The sequence below is a fragment of the Lynx canadensis genome, chromosome A1 (assembly GCF_007474595.2).
Source record: "Lynx canadensis isolate LIC74 chromosome A1, mLynCan4.pri.v2, whole genome shotgun sequence".
In the NCBI taxonomy this organism is placed as follows: Eukaryota; Metazoa; Chordata; class Mammalia; order Carnivora; family Felidae; genus Lynx; species Lynx canadensis.
The window spans coordinates 162,197,582-162,221,979 of record NC_044303.2 but is presented as its reverse complement, the minus strand read 5'-3'; positions in this window follow the sequence as shown (position 1 = coordinate 162,221,979).

Genomic DNA, 24,398 nt, shown 5'->3' with positions numbered 1-24,398 from the left:
AAATTGACATATTTCCTACTGTCAACTTGATATTCTTGTTTTAAATGACTTTTTTCTGATGAACTATATATGGAGGATCTAGCAATAATAATGGCATTTCATTGTTATTCAATATGGTATCATTTGCAATCTTTTGCTAAAGTAATTCTTTAAAAGGAATATTTAAATTGTATGAATATAAGATATACAAAGTTTTGGGTGAATCACAATAAAAAATTTCCTTGTGACTATTCCAATATCCTCAAAATACTGGGTATTTTGACTATGTTTGGCATTTATTCACCAAGGCTAATGCTTAGTACTTGAAACTGTATGCTGTGTCAGGCAAGCCTATTGCTTTGTGATAAAATACCAAACGTTTACTAAACCCTTGCAAACTGAATGAATAGATGTACTAATATAAGTTAAAAGAATACTGGTTCCAGATCTTTGAACTTTATACTCTCCATTCCTCTGCAAAATGGGTAATTTGAGTAATTCTCACTTATGCTCAAAAAGAAAAACACAAGTTCTGATACCAGTTTACAGAGAAGTAAAAGTCAATTTGTATAATGATAGTATGTCATCACTATAGGAAAGGCAGATTTGTCAATTGATAACTTACATAATTTGCCAACTTTGGGAAACAAAAATTAACACACTAATTGCCTCACACATTATACCAGAATAAGTTCTGAACTAATTAAAATTTTCTATGTAAATATAAAAAAAAATCAAAACTATTGGTTAACTGAGAGAGAAATGTGCCTTTCCTTCCATGAAGAATTGATCGATTTGACTGAGTCACATGATCACAAGCTCCGATCTTGTATGGGGGTCATTTAGAAGTTTCTCAATATGCTTGTTTGGATGGAGTTACAGATTTTAATGCTATCAGTCATTTAATACAAATATCTTGATCAAACAAAATGTATTTAATTTAACAATGCATTCAACAATGATGGAAGGTCTGTCATGAAGGTATAATCACACCTCTTTTTAAAGAAAAAAATATGGGAACAAGATGCCATCCATTTTGGTAATGGAGAGGGCTCTCTTCATTTGCTTAAATAGGCACCGGAAAAAATTTTATTTAAAATTCATATCTGTGGCAAGTATAGTAATTTCCAGCCAGCATACTCAGCTGTTCAATACAGACACTACATAAATCTGCTCAACAACATAAACACACTGCCTCAGAGCGATCTCACGAATTAAATAGTCTGTTTCCTGGAGAGAGAAAAGTATAGAACAAAATTAATAGTATAGCTACTGTATCTCGATGGGGAACTACCCTCAAGCCTGAATCATTGCTGAAGAAGAGACATTAACAGAGCTGACTTTAGTGACTATGAGAGTGAAGAAGCCCATGAACTCAAGAGAGAGAAGTAAGAGAGTTGATTCAGAAGCATGTTGTTAATTAGCTAACTTAACAGAAATGAAAGTCATGTAAAAAGCTAATTAAGTGAAATTGATGTGCGTGATCTCAGTCTTTATTTTGAATATAGCTGAAAGAATCTCTGAGCTAGGGAATCCAAGCTCAGAGAACATGTTTCCATGGTGGGTGCTGATAAGATGGGTTGATTTCAATTGCTCTTCAAGGTACACTGTTCATGCTCCTGTGGTTGCCAAGTTGAGCCATCCATGTCAACTCTGTCTTGAGAGACACTTGCTCTTTGTATGACTGTCAGGCATATAAAAAGTGTAAAAACTTTGATACTACTCTTATTTTATTATCTAATTATAACTCCCATGGCCTTGGCTAACTTGGAAAGTGCTAAAACTACCATTCTACTCAGAGCCAAAAGATCCAGAGTAAGGGGATAATTGTGCTACACTTTTAAAATTTATGTCTTCTTGATATTTCTTCTCATTGATTAAGGCATCAGTTTGTCCACTTCATCTTACATATTTGAAATGCATGTTTGAGCATATATAGTTTAAAGAATCCTTAAAGAGAGCTTGAAAATATTACACATTGTTTTTGGATGCCCACAGCAACTTTCAGAAAATTTAATGTACATCACAGAAGTGACCAGAAGAAGAATGGGTGGTGCTTAAAGTTTTTAAGGATTTATACATATTGTCTTTTACAAGTAACAGGTTAAAACTCAATGAAAGTTCCAAGAAGTCACGAAGATCTGAACAAACTTTAAAAACAAAAACAGTGACCATTAATTGAGTAATTGCTAAATGCCAGTGACTATGCTAAGCACATAAAGACACTATCCTACTAAATCTTGATTAAAAAGCTTCTGTGAAATCTTAACCCCTATTTTATAAAAAATTCAACTGAGAGAGAATTTAAGTAATTACCTATGACACAGTTAGGAGGAATGATAAAGTCTTCAAAGTCAAGTCTTTCTCCAAAATTCATGCTTTCAACCATAAAACCTAGACCGCAGAATGCTCTTTCCAAGAGCATTTTTCCTAAAAGATTCTCGTTTGGGGAATTTTTAGATCCTACTTCTTTAGCTAAGTCTAAGCTTTTGACATGAAACCCTGGTACAAATATTTGATATTCCAGATAGTGTTCTTTCTTTTTTTGTGAAGTTTAATTAGTGGGGCATTGTCATCTTTCCCTCCTGCTCCTCCTCCTCTTTCTCATTGTTGTTAGATATTTACATTCTGAAGGAAGGTGACTAGATTAAGTAATAGAAAAGACTTGTTTCAGTTTTAAGAGTTTGCAAATTTATTCTGTATTTTATTAACTTTCATTTTTGCATACCTTCACTATCAAGCTGAATAACTGACAAAAGGATTTTCTGTAAAAACAGAATTTACAGTTTCTCAATTGAGTCTAAGCTACTCTTGACTGTGGTGTAACTGGCTATGTCTGGCAGACTGATTTGGAAGGACAGGCCAGAAGTAGTTTTTGCATGGGGTAGGTAGAAAGAACCCTTCAGGGAAAGAATTTACCTTAGGGGACAACACATAATTCTGCACAATGAGAAAGCCTCTCCTAAGTTAAGAGAGACATGGGCAATTCAAAGTACAGCGTGATACCTGTCATTCAAATGTATCTTCTGGTATGGGGCCAGGACTGAATCCCGGAAATAGTAGGGCTGAGGTATAAACCTGGAAAAATATTTTCCCTAAAAGTTCTGTAAGATAGTGAGGATACAAGACACACACACAATGAAGACTATACTGACTCGTCCAAATTATGTCCGAGTGTATAGAGTCACTTTGGCATACTGAAGGGATGTAACATGTGGAGGCAGCAACAGGACACAGTGCTCAGGTGTAGGGACAGATCCCTACTTGATGAAAGGGACCTCAAGAGTAGTCTGGTGCCGATTACTTGGTGACAGTAGGAATTAATGTCAGTGGTGACAAGTGGTACCAACTACTTTGGAAAATCATAGTACCCTTTGACACAGAAAGCAGACCACTTACAGATGACACTCTCAACTGTGGCACCTGTGAGACACTTCTTGAATATATGTAGTGAGTTTTATTAAAAAGGGTCAGAGAAGAAGAGTAGGAGAAGAAACAGGCAGTAATGTGGGTGATAAAAAACTGTTCCTCATTCATGTGGTAACCCTACCCCCAACCAGACACTTACCCCCAAAATAAAAGATGTTTTGAACAGGGCTAATGTGCTGATATGATAAAAGTTGGTAGTTGTAAGACCATGAAATATGGCTTGTTTTGTTATTTAAATCATGAAAATTATAAGAGCCTTCCTATCAAAATTATGAGAGTGCTGCTATAATACTAAAAGTCTTTAGTGATTTTCAGTTTTGCAAATGAAATATGATGGGTCTGGGGTTCAAATGGTGCCTCTCAGAACTCAGGCTGATACATATTTGATATCTGTGGAATGGACATTGCATAGTTTGTTAACAAAAACAGCTTTTTCTCCTTTTCTATTCCTATGCCTTATTCAAGTCATCATTAATTACATGTCTTTAGTTCTATTGCCTAGAATATCTAGTGTGAGGCCTAGGGTGTGAATTTTAAGGGGTCACTCGCTCAGAGAATTATTCAAATGTGGACCATGTCTTTACTGGCTTAACCCTAGTCGCACCCTGGAAGACGTCCTTGTCATGCTCCTGATTTAATTGGAATGCTTTTGAAATATTACCTTTAAGTATGATGTTGGCTATAGGTGTTTGAAAATAACTCATTAATTAAGAAAAGTATCCTGCATTTTGTTTGCTATTAAATTTTTAAATTGATACTGAATTTATACAATTGCTTTTTCTACATTATTTGAAATGCTCATGTTTTTTAATTTTTGTTTCTTTTTATAACTTATTGTCAAATTAGTCAATTTATGATGTATATAGTATACTCTTGGCTTCTGGAGTAGATTCCCATGATTCATCACTTACATATAGCACCCAGTGCTCATCCCAACAAGTGCCTTCCTCAATGTCCATGTTCCATTTTCCCTGCGCCCCAACCCCCATCAACCCTCACTTTGTTGTCTGTATTTAAGTCTCTTATTGGTTTGCCTCCCTCTCTGTAACTATTTTTTTAGGAAAAAAAGACCTTTCCCCCATGGTCTTCTGTAAAGTTTCTCAAATTCCATATGTGAGTGAAAACATAATGATACCTGTCTTCTTCCGACTGGCTTATTTCACTTAGCATAATACTCCACAGTTTCATCCACGTTCTTGCAAATGGCAAGATTTCATTCTTTTTCATCGCCCAGTAGCATGCCATGGTAGTATATATATATATATATATATATATATATATATATACACACACACATACATACACACACACCTCATCTTCTTTATCCATTCATCAGTTGGGCTATTTCTATAATTTGGTTATTGTTGATAGAGCTGCTATAAACATTGGGGTACATGTGCCCCTATGAATCAGCATCCAGATGGCTAACAGACACTTGAAAAGATGCTCAACAGCACTCATCATCAGGGAAATACAAATCAAGACCACATTGAGATACCACCTCACACCGGTCAGAGAGGCTAAAATTAACAACTCAGGAAACAACAAATGTTGGTGAGGATGTGGAGAAAGGAAAAACCTCTTACACTGCTAGTGGGAATGCAAACTGGACAGGCAGTCTGTAAAACAGTGTGAAGTTTCCTCAAAAAATTAAAAATAGAACCACCCTATGACCCAGAAATAGCACTACTAGGAAATGCTCATGCTTTTGCTAAACACTCATGTTGTTTTTTTAAATCCATTATTATCAGTGTAGTATGTTACATTAATAGATGTCTATGATTTTGATTCATTGTTATATTCCTGAGCTAATCTTTTGTGTAAAGCCCAGTTCAAATACCACTTCTGATCTGTCAGCCAAAAGTAATGTCTTTCTCCCTAAAATTACGGCAGCACCATATTTACCTTTTCTATATACGTTGGCACATTCTACGTTATATTATACCTAGATATGTGCATTTTGTCTCTTCTACTTCATTTTTCCTCATAATGCAAATAATAAAATATTGGAAGCCAGAGAAGTTGAGATGGACTCCAGGTCTATCACTTAAAAATATTTCTAAGGTTCAATTTCCTTTTATATAATATAAAGATCATAATGTGTGCCTTGCCTGCTTATAGAGTTTTTTAAAGTATCTAAATGAGATATGTTGACCACAGTATGTGTACATGTAGAAAGCTTCATGCATATCACTTTTATTATTAACCATTAAGCTTCAAACTTTGCAAAAATTTTAGTCAGTATTGGATATACTTGGAGTTAATAATGTATTTTAATACAACCTTGGAATAAATATGTGACGGCAATAGTCATATTGAAAGATTACCAATTATTCTTTCATGTGTTATACATCAGATTGCCTGTGGCTCACCACACAATCTATGAATGCCATAAATTCCCTGAAAGAGACGACAGATACAATTAGCACAAAGGGATCATTGTTATGCTTTAATTTCAAAGAGTACTTTTTGAGACCTTAGAAAAAATGATGTTTAAAGGAAGAATTTGTGAAAAGGGTGAAATGGGTTTCCAAATGCTACAAATTTCTGTAAAAACAAAGTTCCGGCATCAGCACATCAAACATTAAGTCACGGGTATAGAAAACTCAGGATATTCTGTACAGGAAGTAAAATAATAATTTAAAAAAAGATTTTAGTTTCATGAGAACATGGGGAACGATTTAGGAAATGACCTATCAGTCTGCTTTTGTTGTATAACAAACCATACCAAAACTTAGGTGTCTTACCAATTATTTATTATCACTCTATGGGTTGAAAACACATTTACGCTGATCTGAATTGCTCATGCATATGTGCCTGCAGTTAGCAAGGAGGTCTTTAGTGGCTGCTGATACAGGGTGATCTTAACTGGGATAAATCACTTTTGCTCCACACGACTGTTCATCATTCAGCATTTTATCTCAGACTTGCTATCATGGTGAAGGAAGAAGACCAAATAGATAGAACAAAGCTATGAAACACCTCTTAAAGCCTAGGCTTGGGAATTTGCACAGCATCACTTCTGCCACCACATTCTATTGATCAAAGTAAATCACTGGACCAGCCCAGATTCAGAGTGGAGAAATAGACTCTACCTCCTAGACGGGCGGGACAGCACATTTACATTGCAAGAGGCATGAAGACATGAAGGTAGAGAGAATTGAGAGCATTTATGTAGTCTATATACCCATGGATGGCAAAATTCTGTAACAGAGGTATTAGGTATGGTGACAGAAAAGTCAAAATCCAAGAGGGCTGGGCCTCACCCTCATTTGATATTGTGGAGAGTGACAGCCACAGGGTTCCAATGTCCAGCAAGAAGTTGTAAGAGGAAACTTGATTAAAATATTCAGCCCTATCTTTGCTCCTGCATGTACTGAGGTGAATGTAGTTAGAAGTTTTTGCATGTCCTGTAGTAGACAAAGAAGTGAGAACTAAGTTTAGAGTTAAGACTCTGCAATCACATAACAAGGGCCAACCTACAAAGCGAGGGTTAAAAAATCCATATAAGAATCATATAGATAATGTTGTTTATACATGCCAAGCTCTGCAACATTGATAATAAGTTAAATAAGAACTACAACCCAATAGTTGCACTACTAGGTATTTACCTAAAGGATACAAAAATACTGATTTAAAGGGGCACATGCACCCCAATGTTTATGGCAACATTATCAACAATAGCCAAATTACGGAAAGAGTGAAAATGTCCATCAATTCATGAGTGAATAAAGATGTGGTATATATATACAATGGAATATTACTCAGCCATCAGAAGAATGAAATCTTGCCATTTGCAATGACATGGATAGAGTTAGAATGTATTATGTTAAGCGAAGTAAGTCAGTCTGAGAAAGACAGATACCATATGATTTCACTCATATGTGGAATTTAAGAACCAAACATAGGAAAGAAAAAAAAAAAAAAAGAAAGAGTGAGGCAAACCATAGAACAGACTCTTAACTATAGAGAACAAACTGGGGGTTGCTGAAGGGGTGTGGGCAGGAGATGGGCTAGATGGGTGATGGGCATTAAGAAGGGCACTTGTGATGAGCATTGAGTGTTATATGTAACTGATGAATCACTAAATTCTACTCCTGAAACTAATATTAAATAATATGTTAACTAGAATTTAAATAAAAACTCAAAACAAACAAACAAACAAACAAACAAACAATAACAACAACAACAACAACAACAAACAAAGAAAAAAAAGAACAATCGGGCCCTGGCCCTGACTTGGTTCAAAACACACACACACACACACACACACACACACACACACACAAACCAATTTATATGCTCTCTAGCTCTAGACAAGCTAAAACAATGAAATGGAAACTAACAAAGACACAAAAGATAGCATACATGGTCTACTGTTCTTCCCCTACAAAACACCACAAGGTTGAGTATACTACCTCATGTATGTTGGGGAGAAGAACGATTTCCATCTTGGAGTGGACAATTGTTGGAGTTGGGAACAGAACACTGAAAACTGAACATACACTTAAAAGAGACAAGAGAAAAAAAGTTATCAGAAAAGGAGATGCTAATATCAGAAGGTACAGAAGGTATTAAGATACTGCAGTTTACCAACTTAAAAAAAAAAAACTGTTATCCAATGGCTGGGTAAGATTAGCTCAGATATACAAATTATGAAAAGTCAAGTTTTCTTAGCATATCAGAGAAGCGGTAAGGGACAGTTCAAGATTCTGTGGAGGCTGTCTCAGAGAAAGTATATTACTTTTACAAATATTACACAAGCATATGATAATGTGAACACTTTGCAAAGGCTCCTTTCAGCATCTTGGAAGGGGCTCATCCAAGCTAGGGACCTGAAACTTAGGCACCAGTAACTTCACAGTGAACCTGCCTTTGATGCAGCATATTACAGATGAGAGTTTGTTAATAAGGGTGCCATCATCATTCCTCACTCTCTTTCTACAGAATTCTTTCTATAATGGGTTAAAGGGTATGTCCATCTAGTGGGTGACATAAGAAAGGCATTAAGGTATTTAGAACAGAACATGTTTCTGCAAGGGAAAAAGGTTACTCATTTAATTCTCTGAGTTCAAATAGAAATGGCTATTTTACAGTTCTTGACTGGAAATTGTTTTAAGACTGCTTTTAAAAGCCTTGAATATGGATGTATTAAATGTTGGCAGCAAACTCTTGTAAACGGGATGGCTGAAGCCTCCAAGTGAGAGAGGCTGGACAGTTTCTTGCAGCTCATATAGATAGTGGAGAGAAAGAACTTTGGCCCAGTCTCCATCCAGTTACCTTTCTCTATGCATCTCAGAACTAAAATTATGTCACCTCAATGAGAGGATCTGTGGTGTGCATTCCTGATTTCTCTTCACCTCTTCACTTTTCCATGTGATGATCAAGATCTAATAGATTATTAAGGTTTCTTGTTCTACTTTGGTGAGCCCATATTTGATTCCCTCTTCCTCAAACTCTGTCCACCTTTTATGGTCCTAGTGGCCAAACTGTGTTTACAACAACCTTCCTTTATGAGCTGAGGTTAACATGCTGTATGTTGATGTCTAGTCTCTACAATGAAACAGGGTCATCTGGTATTAGACTTCCTTGTCATTCCTATAGAAAGATTACATTGTTTTAGACAAACCTATACTGAAACAACTTCTATGATTATCCACCCTTTACTCGAGTCACTTGATTTTCCTATTCATATGCAATTCCAAAGAGTTTACCTAGTTGAAATGGATTCTATGTGTGTCTTAATACTTTAATATGTCAAGATTTTAATAGAGTTTGGCATTGTTATTCTACATCCAAGCAATTATAAGAAATACTCCTACTGAAAATCAGGTTTGTCATTGTCCTTAGTTACTATCTAATTAGTTTTTTTGAATTACAGTTTATAATTATGCATGCAAAAATGACAAGTTCTTATATTCTCCTACTGACTGACTAAACGACTCTTCCCATATATTCCATCATTTTTGCCTTACACTTCACTGAACTATGAAAACCTACTCAACTATTTGAAATGGATTTTGCAATATTTACTAAGATATAATCTGAGATTCCAATCTTCCAGCACACCATGAGCTCACTCTAAGTGTTTCCAAAAGATAAGACGATAGATAGCTATACAACATTTATGGAATGTTTTATACTACTCTTTCCCAAAAATGCAATATAAGGCAATCTGCTCACATAATTTCAATATTCTTTTTCTATAGTCAAGATGATATTTAGAAAAATATGAAAGTTGAATCAGTCTGATGTAAAAACCAATTTTCAAGTCCCAACTAACACTTCCTTCCTAACAATGGCTAAAATATATAAATATAGGTACTTCCATTTTAGTGAGAAATCCTATAAAATAGATGTCTTCACAAACTCCTGTTTATATAATACTCTATTTAGTGAAGATTTTATCCTTTTAAAAAGCATTTATAACTACTGTGTTAGAAGTCTCTGTGACACAAAAAAGCCACATGTTTTTCAAGGAATCAAGCATCCATTGACTTGGGCCCATCACTTAGAAAGTTGAAGCATGTCTGCATGCTTAACAGTTTACAATTACATTTAAAAATTCACCAGGCAACATGAATGAGAGGGAATATTTCTTAAAAGAAATTAAAAACAATGCATATCAGATTTTATAGAAGAGGGAAACTATCATGGAACAGAGAGAAAGTAGAGCTTGGGGGTATAGATCTGAATTTTAACAGAGCCACTAATTGACACATTGATGAAGGCCAGTTGAGCTGAGTTATCTGTCTAGGCCTCAGTTTCCTTGTCTGTAACATTCTGTGATTAAATTCAAATAACATTTCTAAAATATATACCATAAGCTCTACAGCCAAGAAACGATTTTGAGAAAGAAAGAAAGAAAGAAAGAAAGAAAGAAAGAAAGAAAGAAAGAAAGAAAGAAAGGAAGGAAGGAAGGAGAGGGGTCTAAGAAGTACACTAAATCAGTAGATTCACAGAACATATTAATGAGACCCTGAGTATATCTTAAATTGTTTTGAAAATTATTTTCTGAATATATTTAACCAGAAAATTCCCTCCAAACTCTCCTTTCATCACACATCTATTAATATATCCAAGAAATACTATTCCAAGAGACACACATTGGGAGATATTGCTCTCTAAGTTTCCTCTAGTTTTAATATAGAGTATCTTTCTCAGAAAGCTCTACCTTTTCCAAGAGCATATTTCCTGATCTTAGAGCTCCTGGGTGAAGAGTTTCCTCCTATGTGGCACTCCCCTCTCCAGTTTTGCCTGCACAGAAGCAGTCACTTCCTTGGAGTTGCTCCAGTCATAGTCATCTTTTTGGCCTCTGCTCTGGTCATCTCCTTCAAGTATGCTCCCTGTCCTCTGCTCAGTGCTCATACTCACATCTCAGTCCAGCTCATTCTCCGACAGTTCACATCACATCATTCTACAATTCTTTATACTCAGGCTCTGATTAGGAGCCCAAAGTCTGGGAACCTCCCTGCACTGACTTTGAGCTCTGCCAGGGAAAGAACATTCTACTCTAAAAAAATTTAAAAAGCCAGCTCTTTGGTAAACTTTCCACAGATTCATGATAGTTAAGCTGAAACAAGCAGAACAGATTCAAAAGGAATTAAAACTAAAAAGGTAACACATAATCAATCCCCTTAAATTACAATAGCTACTAAAGGATCCATTATATCACAGGGTAAAAAAAAAAAAAAAAAAATGTCTCTCTCTTCTGTGGCAGTTACATTCTGTCCCAGCCTGCACAGAACTCATGTGAACTGACTTCATTTTCTCACCTGTCTTACTATTTTCCCAACTTTCCTGAAATCCCTTTTCACTCACTTATACTCTTTCAGGAAATATAGCTTACTGGATATTACCTACATAAAACATATTATTTTATTTAGAGTTAATATTTAACTAAAAATCTAAGCTTCTCATTGAATGAAATTTTACCTCAGAAAAAATACAGTAGGATCTATTAGTTGGGAATATTCCATTTAAATAATTTAGTGGAATATTAAGGGAAATATATCAGCTCATAGAACTGAAAAATTTAGGGGCGCCTGGGTGGCTCAGTTGGTTAAGCATCCAACTTCAGCTCAGGTCATGATCTCGCAGTGCATGAGTTCAAGCCCTGTGTCGGGCTCTGTGCTGACAGCTCAGAGCCTGGAGCCTGCTTCCGATTCTGTGTCTCCCTCTCTCTCTGCCCCTCCCCCATTTGTGCGTGCATGCGCGCTCTCTCTCTCTCTCAAAAATAAACATTTAAAATTTTTTTAAAAAAAGAACTGAAACATTTAAAGAAATGTGCTGTGAGGTATAATTCAGAAGCTCAAACTTAGGGGGTATGTGTTCCATCATAAGAATGACTCACCTCATGGTAACTGCTTATTCTTTGATCAAGCTTCAGACACCACATGCTTCATCATTCATACCAAGCAGGAAGAGTAAGAACCTCACTCTTCCTGAAGATCAGACAATAGTCTCAGGCTTTATTTTGATTGATTCAACGAGGTTATTTACTTACCCAAGAAAACTGAAATAGTGAATGTCTTAGGTCTCAGATTACCAATTACCACTAACAAGTGGTTATGCTGAATGGTTTGGAGTAGGTCTACCACTGGAAATGAGGATGAGGTCAAAGTCAATCAAATCACATAACGGGCTTCCTTAGGATGAGTGAAGGGGAAGAGAAGCTTCAGAGGTAACCACAGTGTCAACTCACTCTGTCTCTCCTACACATATGCACACGTAAAAATCCATATTTTATGAAAAATAAAAACAAACAAAGCTCAGAGAATTATAATTTTTTTTTTTTTACCAGATAAGCCAATCTTCTAAATGTCTCAGAATGACTCCTACAGAGTTCTCTTTTAAGGTCATCTGTTTCAGATTCAGGATACGCTTAGAGTATAGTCCTCAATTAGATCTATTTTATGTTACGTATAATATAAAACATTCTGTATAGCTGATTGGTCTTAGGGTGGGCCTCTTGCCCTAAAGCAGAAAACCTATAGGCTATAAAATATGAAGAGAGTCATTCAGATTCTGCCTTGATGTGAGGTACACAGTTTGTTGGAGCTGAGACTGGAAGGATACAAATGAGCTAGAGTTGGAGCCCTGAGGTCTCATGGGAAGCCAAGTTATGAGTAATAAGAAGCTAGGAGACAGAGTTCATGTGGATTAAAAGGGGCCTTCATGAGAGGAGATCAGAAGGTACAAGAGGAAAAACAACCACACAGTGAAAGGGGCAAAAAGAGCAGCCACATCTGCACTATCCCCATTCCTGAAGGTTTTTGGTTCTATGAAGGTTTCTAGTATCTATTAGACCAACTACTATTGTTGCTGTTATGTTTTTTTCAGAAACACCTACCCCTTACATTGGTATTTCGAATGAGTTTCTGTTCCATATGAATGATATGAACAATAGAAGCAAACAGAAGTGCATATTGCTAAAGGATTCTTTGTTTAACCAAAAAATTCACTGTAAGCATTCTTTGAAAAACATATACACTCCTGTTATATTTAAATATAATTTAAAATTTGACCTGGAAGGTCTAGGAACAATTGCTTAAAATGAGATGTACCATAGGGATACCTGAGTGGCTCAGTTGGTTAAGCTTCTGACACTTGATTTTGGCTCAGGTCATAATCTCACAGTTCATGAGTTTGAGTCCCATGTAGGGCTCTATACTGACAGTGCAGGAATTCTCTCTCTCTTTCTCTGTCTCTCTCTTTCCCTCCCTTGCTCTCCCTCATGTGTGTGCATACTCTCTCTCTCAAAATAGTAAACTTTTTTTAAATGAGATATACCATAATAAATCTTTTTTTTCAAAAACTATATTCTTTAAATTGTCTACTAAAATTTTGAAGAAGAAAAAATGTAGCCCCCCTACCAAAATGTACTGTTCTATTGCTAATACAAGCTAGACAGCAACAGCCCTAGGATGAAGATAACTGTGGGCTGAAGATACATGACTCTTAAACACATACTGATTTTTCTCTCTGGTTAAATCAGAGAGAGTTGAAATGACTATTTCTGACATATTAGGATGGTTAGTCTGCTTACCCAGTTGAAGAAGTATCCTTTATGTCTAATATATAAAATATTTCTAATATGCACTTAGTAAAAAATAATTGTGAAGCAACATCCAAGTGATCATTATTTAATGTAAATCTTAATCCAATTTTTAAATTTTAGTACTGTTGTGACCCATAAAGCCAAAATTGTATTCTGAAAGTGAGTTATAAAATTCTTCAGTACTCTTTTTTTTCTTTTTCTGAAAAGAAAATGTAAATTTGGCAAGGTCATATACCTTGCCAGCAGAGAAGAGCCATTGACATGCTGCTCTGAGTCAGCGTGGAAATTTGCCTAGAAGCAGGGGTTCTGTACTCCTAATTGACCTGCCAGTTTGAAATCTTTTCTTGGCAACTATGGCTTCCTACAGAGTTGAAAATAATGTCCATCTTGGGCTCAGATAGCTTATTTATTATGAAGCAGCATGGTGTTTAAAATAAAACTCCTACATCAGAAGAAAAAAAATATGAATGGTTTTGAATTTTTAATAAAGAAAAAATAATCAATAGCTGTTGGATTCAAAATATTGGATTTAAAATATCCTCTCATATCTTATTATTGCCAAAGGAATTTTATTAATTGTTTATATTCTTAGAGTAAATTTTCATTTCTATGAGAATCATCAACATTTGATCAATTAGTGTGATAGATTAACCTGTAGGATTTTTGATGTAGAAAAGAAATTGGCCTACAATTTTGTTCCATAATGCATTTCCCTAGGCTGACTCTCTTCGACACAATGGGAAGTTTCAAAACCATTCTCATGATACGCCTAGCTGCCAAGCTCCTAGATGTTAGAGTGGTCATAACTGGTAGGTAATTGGCTGTTGGAGGCTCTGCTCTTAGCCTATAGCTGCCTCTGTGTCCTCCCTCAGCAGAAAATTTTGGAGTCGTCAGGAGTAAGTTCCACACCCTTCATGTTCTTTCTGAATTAAAAACTTTTATTCATATAATATCTCAGTTCCATGATATATAGTTACTATGCCCTACTGTTAGATATTCCTGCAAGAATAATATCTGTAAAACCATATATTTTTATTGGTCCAGTTATATGAAAAAAGTATTCCTTATCTTAGTCCTAGTGATATTTATTTATTTATTTATTTAACCCTTCTTATGGGTACCTTGCTTTTTAGTTACTTTTTAGCGACTTATCTCAAGGTTTATGCAATTTCTACAAATGGGGCCATGCCACAGAGAAGCTTTTAAGACTTAAACTGTGGGATGGCTCTGGGGCCCCTGGATCTTCTAAAGGGGACAGTAAAAAGAATAAGAGCTTCTAGTGGTCTGCCCTCACATGGGGGTTTTCCAGTTCTATCCACAGATTCCATGGTTTCACTGTATGAAACTGGAAAACAAAGGAGTTTGGAATTTCTGACTCCTCAGAATACAAAATGGCTTCCTGAAGTGTCTCTGGATCTGCATATTATCCATGGTCTCAGGTTTAATCTTCAGATGAGACCCAATTCTTTCTTTGGACTTTTACGTTATGTAAAGCAGTATGTTTCCTCTGTGCTGAAGACAGGTTGGGAACCTATTTTTGAACTTGCAACTTTAAGAGTCCCATTTCACACTGGCTGCAAACACAACATATGATTTTTTGATGAAAGCTAAAAATACATTAGGTTTCCTCATTACCATGGCTTCTAACCTTTAGCACCAGGAACATTAGTAACTGATATCATATCCAGAAATAAAATGAATTTATAATCTGTCAAGCAGAACTGATCCAAATGCCATAAAAGTGCTTCATTGGACTAATATTATCTCTAAATGAGCTGCTGAGATCCTATTTGGCCCTGGAGACAGAACTGCAACAACAACTAGGTATCTATGAGAACTGATGCCAAGTAGCCCCAGTAGCTGCAAGACGACAGATAAATTCTCACCATTGCACTCATTAGCTTCTGCAGTGAGTGCCAAGCCAGAAGGGAGAAAGATGACGGAATAGTCCTCCATCATTTTTAGTCTACCAATTACTACATGCACAAAAACAAAATAAATAACATATATAGTTTTTAGAAAATGTATCAGTGCTTCAAGAGCCCTACCTTCAGTTGTATGAAATATATGTACTTTCGCAGAAATAGTCTTTGCCTTATTCTGCCCTGAAATCAGCCATGTATGAACAAGATCTGAAAATCACATCCAAAGGAGTACTTGTTTGAACACACTCAGATGAAACATTTGCATTAATGAAAACCTATAAATCTCCTGCACATTTCAAATGAAAACTACCACAAATACTTAACTACTCATCTTGACAGGACATGCTTTGTAGAGTCCATGATGGCAACTTAAATTTGAGAAAAAGAGTAAAAAGAAAATGTTAGTCATCATGCCCGCAATTACAGATTGGTGACTTAATGTTAGTATACTTAGAGGGAGAGAGGGCATGGTCAAGCAGTACTTATTTAGTCAAATGCTGGAAAGAAAAAACATGATTCTCTTTAACATGTTCCAGCCCACAATGGGGACTAAACTAAGCTAGAGTTACCACAGGAACCTCAGGGGGAAAATCTGTAGCAGTGTTATTGTCAGTGTCTGAACACCACCACAGTCTAGTGGATTGAAAATCACTTGTGTATATCTGTAGGAACAAGAGACGCCCTTGCCTCTATTCCTCAATCATGACTTCATTCCTTCCTATTCCGTTTCTACTAATCTTACGTGTTGTTCCACCACCAGCACAAATAGCTTTTAGAGGGGTGCCTGGGTGGCTCAATTGGCTGAGCGTCCGACTTTGGCTCAGGTCATGATCTCACAGTTCGTGGGTTCGAGCCCCATATCAGGCTCTGTGCTGACAGCTCAGAGCCTGGAGCCTGCTTTGGATTCTGTGTCTCCCTCTCTGTCCCTCCCTTGCTTGTGCTCTGTCCTTCCGTGTCTCTCAAAAATAAACAAATATTAAAAAAAATTAAAATAAATAGGTCTTAGAGTCACTTCTAGTAAAAAACAAATGTATAGAGCTTTTTAAAAATATTAATGGCCCTGAATTATAGAAAATACAATCATCTAAGAATTAATGTAATTGCATGTCTAATTCAGGAGCAAAATGGGAGGGGGGCTACCAAAGGTTTGCAAGCAACAAAAGTATATACACCATTATATCAAGGAGGGTCCTAGTTGGCTGGAATGCTTGGCAGATATAATGTTTTGCTTTCTTGGGATTGATAAAACATATTTGGACACATTCCATTTTGTCACACCCTCTGGAGAGAAGATAGTTTTTTTGAAATATCCTTATGGTCTCACACTTTATACTATTGAAGAGAGTTAACATGATCTGATGGCTGATCAATTTATGATAGGACTAGGGGTCTACATCTGAAATAGGGTTATGTCATAAGCATATTGTTTGATTTATTTAAGCTCTCTTTTCCAATGTAGCAAGCTACCCAATGAAGAGCTTAATTACATTTTAAGTCAATTAATTGGAAAATTATTATTTATATCCCTCATTACATGCAAGATATTATGCTGGATGCTTTTAGGGCATACAAAGATAATTACAAACTAGCATGCCTCTAAATTTGTATTCTAGTTAGTAAGCAAGGCCTGGACACTGCAAATATTAACAACGATTGCCTCAGTGGTTGGAGGCACTGCTAGCATTTGAGAGGAGGCGTGTGCTGTCCATGTCTTTTCAATGTGAAGCAGATTCTGCATCTCTACATAGTTTTAAATGCCTGCCTGGAAATGTAGTGTAAAATCTGTTTAAAATTATAACACCCTAAACCTTTGTTTACATATATACACCAAGTACCTTTGCCCAGATTTGGTTTATATTGAATTTTAACATGCAAGTCAAGGAAAGACTGTACTTTTATTTCCTGAACTTAATATGCAAGTCAAGGAAAGACTGTACTTTTATTTCCTGAGTGGTTCATCACTTCAAAAATAACAAACCTAGGGGCAACATAGTATTTGAGCAGCCCAACTCACACACTTGCATCAGTATGTATTTGTGTCTATTGCGTTCAAAGGAAACAGAGGAGCACCTGGGTGGCTCAGTCACTTAGGCGTCCGAGTTCAGCTCAGGTCATGATCTCACTGCTTGTGGGTTTGAGCCGCGCATTGGGCTCTGTGCTAACAGCTCAGAGCCTGGAGCCTGGTTCTGATTCTGTCTCTGTCTCTCCTCTGCTCCTCCCCTGCTTACTCTCTGTCTCTGTCTCTGTGTGTCTCTCTCTAATATAATAATAATTAATAATAATAATAACAAAAAAGGAAACAGAGAGAGATAGTATAGAGATAATATAGAAATAATATGATATAGATAGAAATCTATATGTTAAATACCCTGTGTGACATAGCCAGTAGTATGAAAAACTCAACAATTGTTATGTGAATACTTGACACTGCTTTCTGTTCTGCTGTACATAAATTAAATTTATGGCTCTTCTGTCAAGATTTTTGTTTTCCAAATGAAGCAAAAAAGAAAAACAAAACAAACAAAAATGCCAAAATTAAATGACAATTTTATGAAGTTTTTCAAGGTTATATCATCCTTTCTCTTTCCTCCAGTTCAGTTTGTAATTTGTCTTGTTATGTTTACTCTTTATTGATTATTTTATATCTTTTGTTTCTTATCATACACTAATATCTTATCCCTGAATATTTATCTTAACACTTTTGTTGGATTGGCATCTAATAATATCTCTTCTCTTTGGTTTTCCTATAGCTCATGTACAGAATGGTTTCTGATCCTTAGTTCTGTTAAAAGGTGAAAGAATCTGACCACTTCATTAAGCCATCTATTGTGATCATGCCTAAACATTTACATATTAAAATATACGCCACTGTATTTATTCATTTAAATTTATTTTTCACCAAGATAAAATTATATCCTTTTTTTGAAATTAGGTATATAAGCATGTTGCTTTTTCTGTGAATTCAGTTTCAGGATGGTAAAGAGGTCATGAAACATTTGTTATAAAATAAGGCATTTGAAAGAACTGAAATCCATTAACTCAGGGTGTTAATGAAAGATACATGAGATGGTGTGTAATGTATCTAATAAAATAATTCATATAATATGTGCTCAATAAATATGAACTCATTTAAAATGAGGAGAGATGATCACTTCTCACTCTAGCAGAAAAGATCTCAAAAGCCACACAAACGAAAAATGCACTTCAAACAGAATGTGAATCATTATTAGTTTTGGCAGGAATAGAGGCGGAATCATACTTAATAGGGAAAGTGTTTCAGCAAAGGTGTAAAGATATAAAATTGCAAGTTTTATCATGTTCACTTTTCCTCCCGGAGAGTGATCTAGTGCTTAGAGTTTTCATCTCTGAATGTCTAGATGTGAAAAACCACAAAAAGTGAGGCCAGCTATCCCAAGGAAATACCAAAATAAGAAAAGAGATAGGATTGTAATATCAGAAAACAGATGAAAATAAGAAAAAGCTGTCAAGAGGAAGACTTAGAGTGTAGAAAAGGGGAGAAAAGCTATAGAATTACCTTCCTTGAAAGAGGTAGAATTAGGAAATCTTTACCCAGAAAGAGCTGGTTACTTAGTCATGAGCACAGTGGATTCTAGTAAGAGACAAAAAGTTTGAGACATGGAGTAGCAAAGGAGTAAAGAGAACAACCATTCTGTGAAGACCTCAAGAGCTGTCATTAGAATACAGACCACTGACTCTAAGCAGTATATGAGGGCACTCTTTATAATTTTACAGTGATATTCTCAACAGGGTAAAATCCTGAACTGACCAGTTTCCTTGGCCAATTTTAGATCTGAAATGCCAAGTGAACAAAAGAAAGCAAAAAGTGAGTTCAATAACTAAACTAAAAAGATTTTAAAGTTGGAGGTGATTTGTCCAAGTTGGTCCATGTCAATTCACAGATGAATTATAGGCTAAAAGAAGCAAGAACCCTACTGAGGCCTTTTCCAATACTTCTTCAAGACAGATACGGATCAAGAGTTCCTTTGGGAAGGAGGAAAGCACATTTTCTTTCCATTTCCAAGAATACACGTGACTCGTACTGCCATATTAGTGAGAAGGACAATAAGGACCCAAATCATCATAGATCAAGCTCAAAGGATTATGTTGTGAGGATTAGTTCCAAAGTCTGAAATGTGCTTTGAGCTCCTTAGAGATGTTTTACAAAAATAAAGAATGTATGGGGCACCTGGGTGGATCAATCGGTTAAGCATTTGACTTCAGCTCAGGTCATGATCTCATGATTAGTGGGTTCGAGCCCCACGTTGGGCTCTGTGCTGACATCTCAGAACCTGGAGCCTGCTTCCAATTCTGTGTCTCTCTCTCTCTTTCCCTTTCCCACTCACACTTTGTCTCTCTTTCTCTCAAAAATAAATAAAACATTAAAATAATAAAAAATAATATATATGTGTATATATATATTTATGATTAATAGTAAAATTTGCATAAATAGTATGACATCTAAATGTGATGTGCCAGTTAATTGTATCTTATAAAAACACTGTGTATTGCAATAACTAACACTGTAATAACAACTTTAAACAATCTTACAAGACCTTGACATTTCTCATTTCCACAATACCAATAATATTATAAAAATAAGAAACATTTTATTTACATGTTGATTACTTTTACCTTTTGTCAACATAGTTAGGAAAAAAAATTAAAACATAGAATTTATTTCAATCCCTGTACTGAATAACAAAGTGTTTGTGTGAACCCTATCCTTTCGTTAAAAATTTTTTGAACTCATTCTGATGCCTATGAAACCATATGCATTGGAACATTGGCTATCACAGTGAAAAATATGAAATAACATACTGCCTGTCAAAAAGTGATTGTAATATATAATAGCATGCAATGAAAATACTTAAACTCATGCTACACACTTGTACTTTTGACTGTGCAACAAACAGTACAATATATCATTAAGTTTTCTAAAGTCAGTTACAAATCGGTTTATATTTATGTGTGTGTGTGTGTGTGTGTGTGTGTGTGTGCAGTATGTGTGTGTGTCTAGAAAGTGTGGATGTGTGTATTTGTAAAAATATAATAGAAAATCCAGAGGAAAAAAATAATGTTCTCTCTGGTAGAAAGAATATATAATGTATACATATATATTAGTACTATATATTTGAAATAATTTTTAAAAAATACTACTACAATAAACAACTTGTATCCACAACTCAGCTTTAACCTATCTGAATATGCTACTACATATTGGTTTTGGATCTATTTTTATTTTTTTTATTTATTTATTTTTTTGCATAGTAAACTATTGTATACCTCTGGAGCATACTTTTTTTAATTTAAATTTTAGTTTGTTAATATACAGTGTAATATTGGTTTTAGAAGTAGAATTCAGTGGAATTTAAGAAACAAAACAGATGAACATATGGAATGGGGGGAAGAAAGAGAAGAAAGGGAAACAAACCCTTCTTTTTTTTTTTTTAATTTTTTTTTTCAACGTTTTTATTTATTTTTGGGACAGAGAGAGACAGAGCATGAACGGGGGAGGGGCAAAGAGAGAGGGAGACACAGAATCGGAAACAGGCTCCAGGCTCTGAGCCATCAGCCCAGAGCCCGACGCGGGGCTCGAACTCACGGACCGTGAGATCGTGACCTGGCTGAAGTCGGACGCTTAACCGACTGCGCCACCCAGGCGCCCCAAAACAAACCCTTCTTTACTTCATTCCATTTTCTCTTTCTTACCTACAAGTAATCCCTAGTCTGAACTTGATTTTATCTTTTTCCTTAAATTTTTAATAAATTAAATCCTTAATAAACATTTAATTAAATGAATAAATATTCATTAACAATACATAATAATTTTTGCTACCTTTTAATGATTCAATGCTTAGTAACACATTGAATTTATCATTCTCATCATGCATTTCCCATTCAACATTATGGTTTTGACATACATCGACTTTAATCATGGGACTTTAGTTCATTCATTGTTGAAGAAGCCAAAAAGCAAAGAGGTTAATATTAAAGACTTTTAAACCAAACTAGATTAGAATTCTAGTGTTGATACTTACTAGCTGTGTGCTACCTTGGGTAAGGACTGAACCTCATTGTACCTCATTTCCCTCTCACGAAATGGCAATATTTAACAGCTTTTATTTCACAGGCTTATGATAAGGATTAACTGTGCCAATATTTATAAATCACCTAGAGCGGTACAACACACAATAATTTAAGTTTGTTAAATACATGGTGTGTATTATATTCTATTTTATGAAATATGCCCATTATAATTTGTTGAATAGATATTCCTAGGTTTTTGACTATTGTACATTGTGTTGCATTCTACCATTTATAGCACATCCCTGAAGATGTATCATGTTCAGTTATTTCTCCAAGGTGTGTGTTGTGATGTGGAACTCCTGGGCCATAGGAGATGCACATGTTCAGCTTCACCACATACTGCCACAGCATTCTCCAAAGTGGTTTTCTGATTTACAGTGGAAGAATGTTTTCTACTACTGGACAAAAGTTTAAATTTTAATGAAATAACATGTGTTGTTCTTTTTTCTTAAAATGAAATTTTCTTTATAATTATATAGTTTCATCAATAAGTTATTCTACATCCTAGAAGTATAAATATATGAAGTAGGAGTCTCTTTCTTTCTGATATGGATCTACATGGTCTGTCAAACATATGAGAATATGAGTTTTGTTTTCTTTTTATTATTTCTTACACTTTTTAAACTTATTTTGAGAGAGAGAGAGTGCATGTGTGAGTGGGGGGTGGGGGCAAAGAGAGAGGGAGAGAGAGAATCCCAAGAAAGCTCTGTACTGTCAGCACAGAGCCCCATGCAGGGCTTGATCCCACAAAACATGTGATTATGACCTGAGACAAAATCGAATGTCAGACACTTAAATGACTGACCCACCCAGCTGCCCCAAGTTTTTTTCTACTTTTGAAGCTAAATTATATTTGCTACTTATTGTTATTATAAATATATATTTTTTAAGTCAGGAAAAATATTTCCTTTGAAACAATCACAAGAAAACAGTTGGTCTTTGGACTTCTCAGTGTTACCACTGAATTTCCAGTGAGAGAAAAGAAGAGAGAAGAAAAAGTATATGTTGAGTTCTAGGCTCTAAGTTAGGATTTTTCTTATACAGAAGAAACTCTCTTGACTGACCTCCATGGAGATATATATAAGAAGTACACATCACTCTCCATTTGCTGTGTTAACCAATCATATTGATCGATTTCCAGGGCATTTGGAATACTATACATTTCTGGTTTAACCCATTTTTAATGAACCAATAAAGTACCTGTCACAATAAAGTCAGATAAGTGATCTACAATACATCACATCATTTAATTCTTATAAAATTCCTGTGAGGTAGTTACAATTTCACCATTTTTACAGGAAACTAAGGTTAAGAGAGGTTATATAGTTAGCCTAAGCACTCACAAGTTAAACATTGACAATATGGAGAGTTGAACGATGTCAAAACCAATACTTTATTGTCATCAGTTATGTTTCTTTTAGATATGGCTTAATACTGGTATTACAATATATTTGGGTTAATTTATAACAGCTTTTCTAAAAATATTGATAACCAAAGCACTAACTTTAACTGAATTGAAATCTTTTACTTTTCTTTTAGGTAATTTCTAAGTCAACCTCTAAATTTTATGACTCACATAAGAGTATAAATGTTTAGTGGCACAAAAAGAAAGATGGGGGCTCTGATGGAATTATCTTTGTCTTAGAGTTAATTATGAATATTTATTGCACAAGATGTCCATATTTTTCAAAGTAAGATATACTGAAAGGAAAACATTAGGAACATTATTATGATTGTTATTATTATTATTATTATTTAAGAGAGAGAGACAGCACGAGAGTACGACTGGGGAGAGGGGCAGAGGTAGAGAGGGAGAGAATCTCAAGCAGGCTCCACGCTCACCATGAAGTCTGACACAGGGCTTGATCCCATGACCCTGGGACTGTGAACTGAGCTGAAATCAAGAGTCAGATGCTCAACTGATTGAGCCACCCAACAACCCAGGAACATATTAAAAATAAAAGTGAAACCACCATTTATTTTAATTTCCTTCAAATTTTGACTTTGGTTCATATGTAGAAACATCTTGATAAACTTTTAGAGTATGCTTTTACAATCTAGTTACTTCAACCATGATGAAACCAAATAATACAACACTCAAGGACATTCTGAAAACTAAGTTACAGATTTCACAGCAGTCAGCCACATGCTGAGTCATGATTAAATGAGTGAAACAATACAAATGTGTCCTTTCTCGTGTGGAAATCATTTCAGTCACCAGGCTGGCTATCATTTTGTAGGTCCTCATTAGCTTGCACAATCCATTCTGCATTTCTGTTTTGTTGCATGTCTAATTGTGGGACTCTCCATGCTACTATTTTGGGTTTCCTAGCTATGGACACAGATGTTACATTAATTGCAACTATATTTCATAGCTTATATGGATATATAGGTTGCCGTCTACAATTGGGCAACCATTTGCCACACAAGTGCTCTATCTTCCTTCTTTTATCGGATTTCATAACAGAGCCAAACATATCCTGCTAAGGTATAATGAGCACAGGTCTCAAGGCATAACAAAAGACTTTACTATGAATCCTCATTGCTGAGAATTTGGTATTATTATTTCCTGAATGTCAGAACACTTGCGCATTGGGATAAAGTCTAAGATATAAAAACAGTATTTCTTCAGGCACCTGGGTGGCTCAGTCAGTTTAGCATCCAACTTTTGGTTTTGGCTCAGGTCATGATCTTATGGTTTGTGAGTTGAAGTCCTGCATGGGACACCGTGTTGGGCTCCACTCCTCACTGAGTGAGTGGAGCCCAACATGGCTCTAAATGAGCTCAGAATCTTGAGCCTGCTTAGGATTCTTTCCTTCTCCCTCCCCTGCTCTCCCACACTTGTGCTTTCTCTCAAAATAAGTAAATAATCTTTAAAACAAACAAACAAACAAACA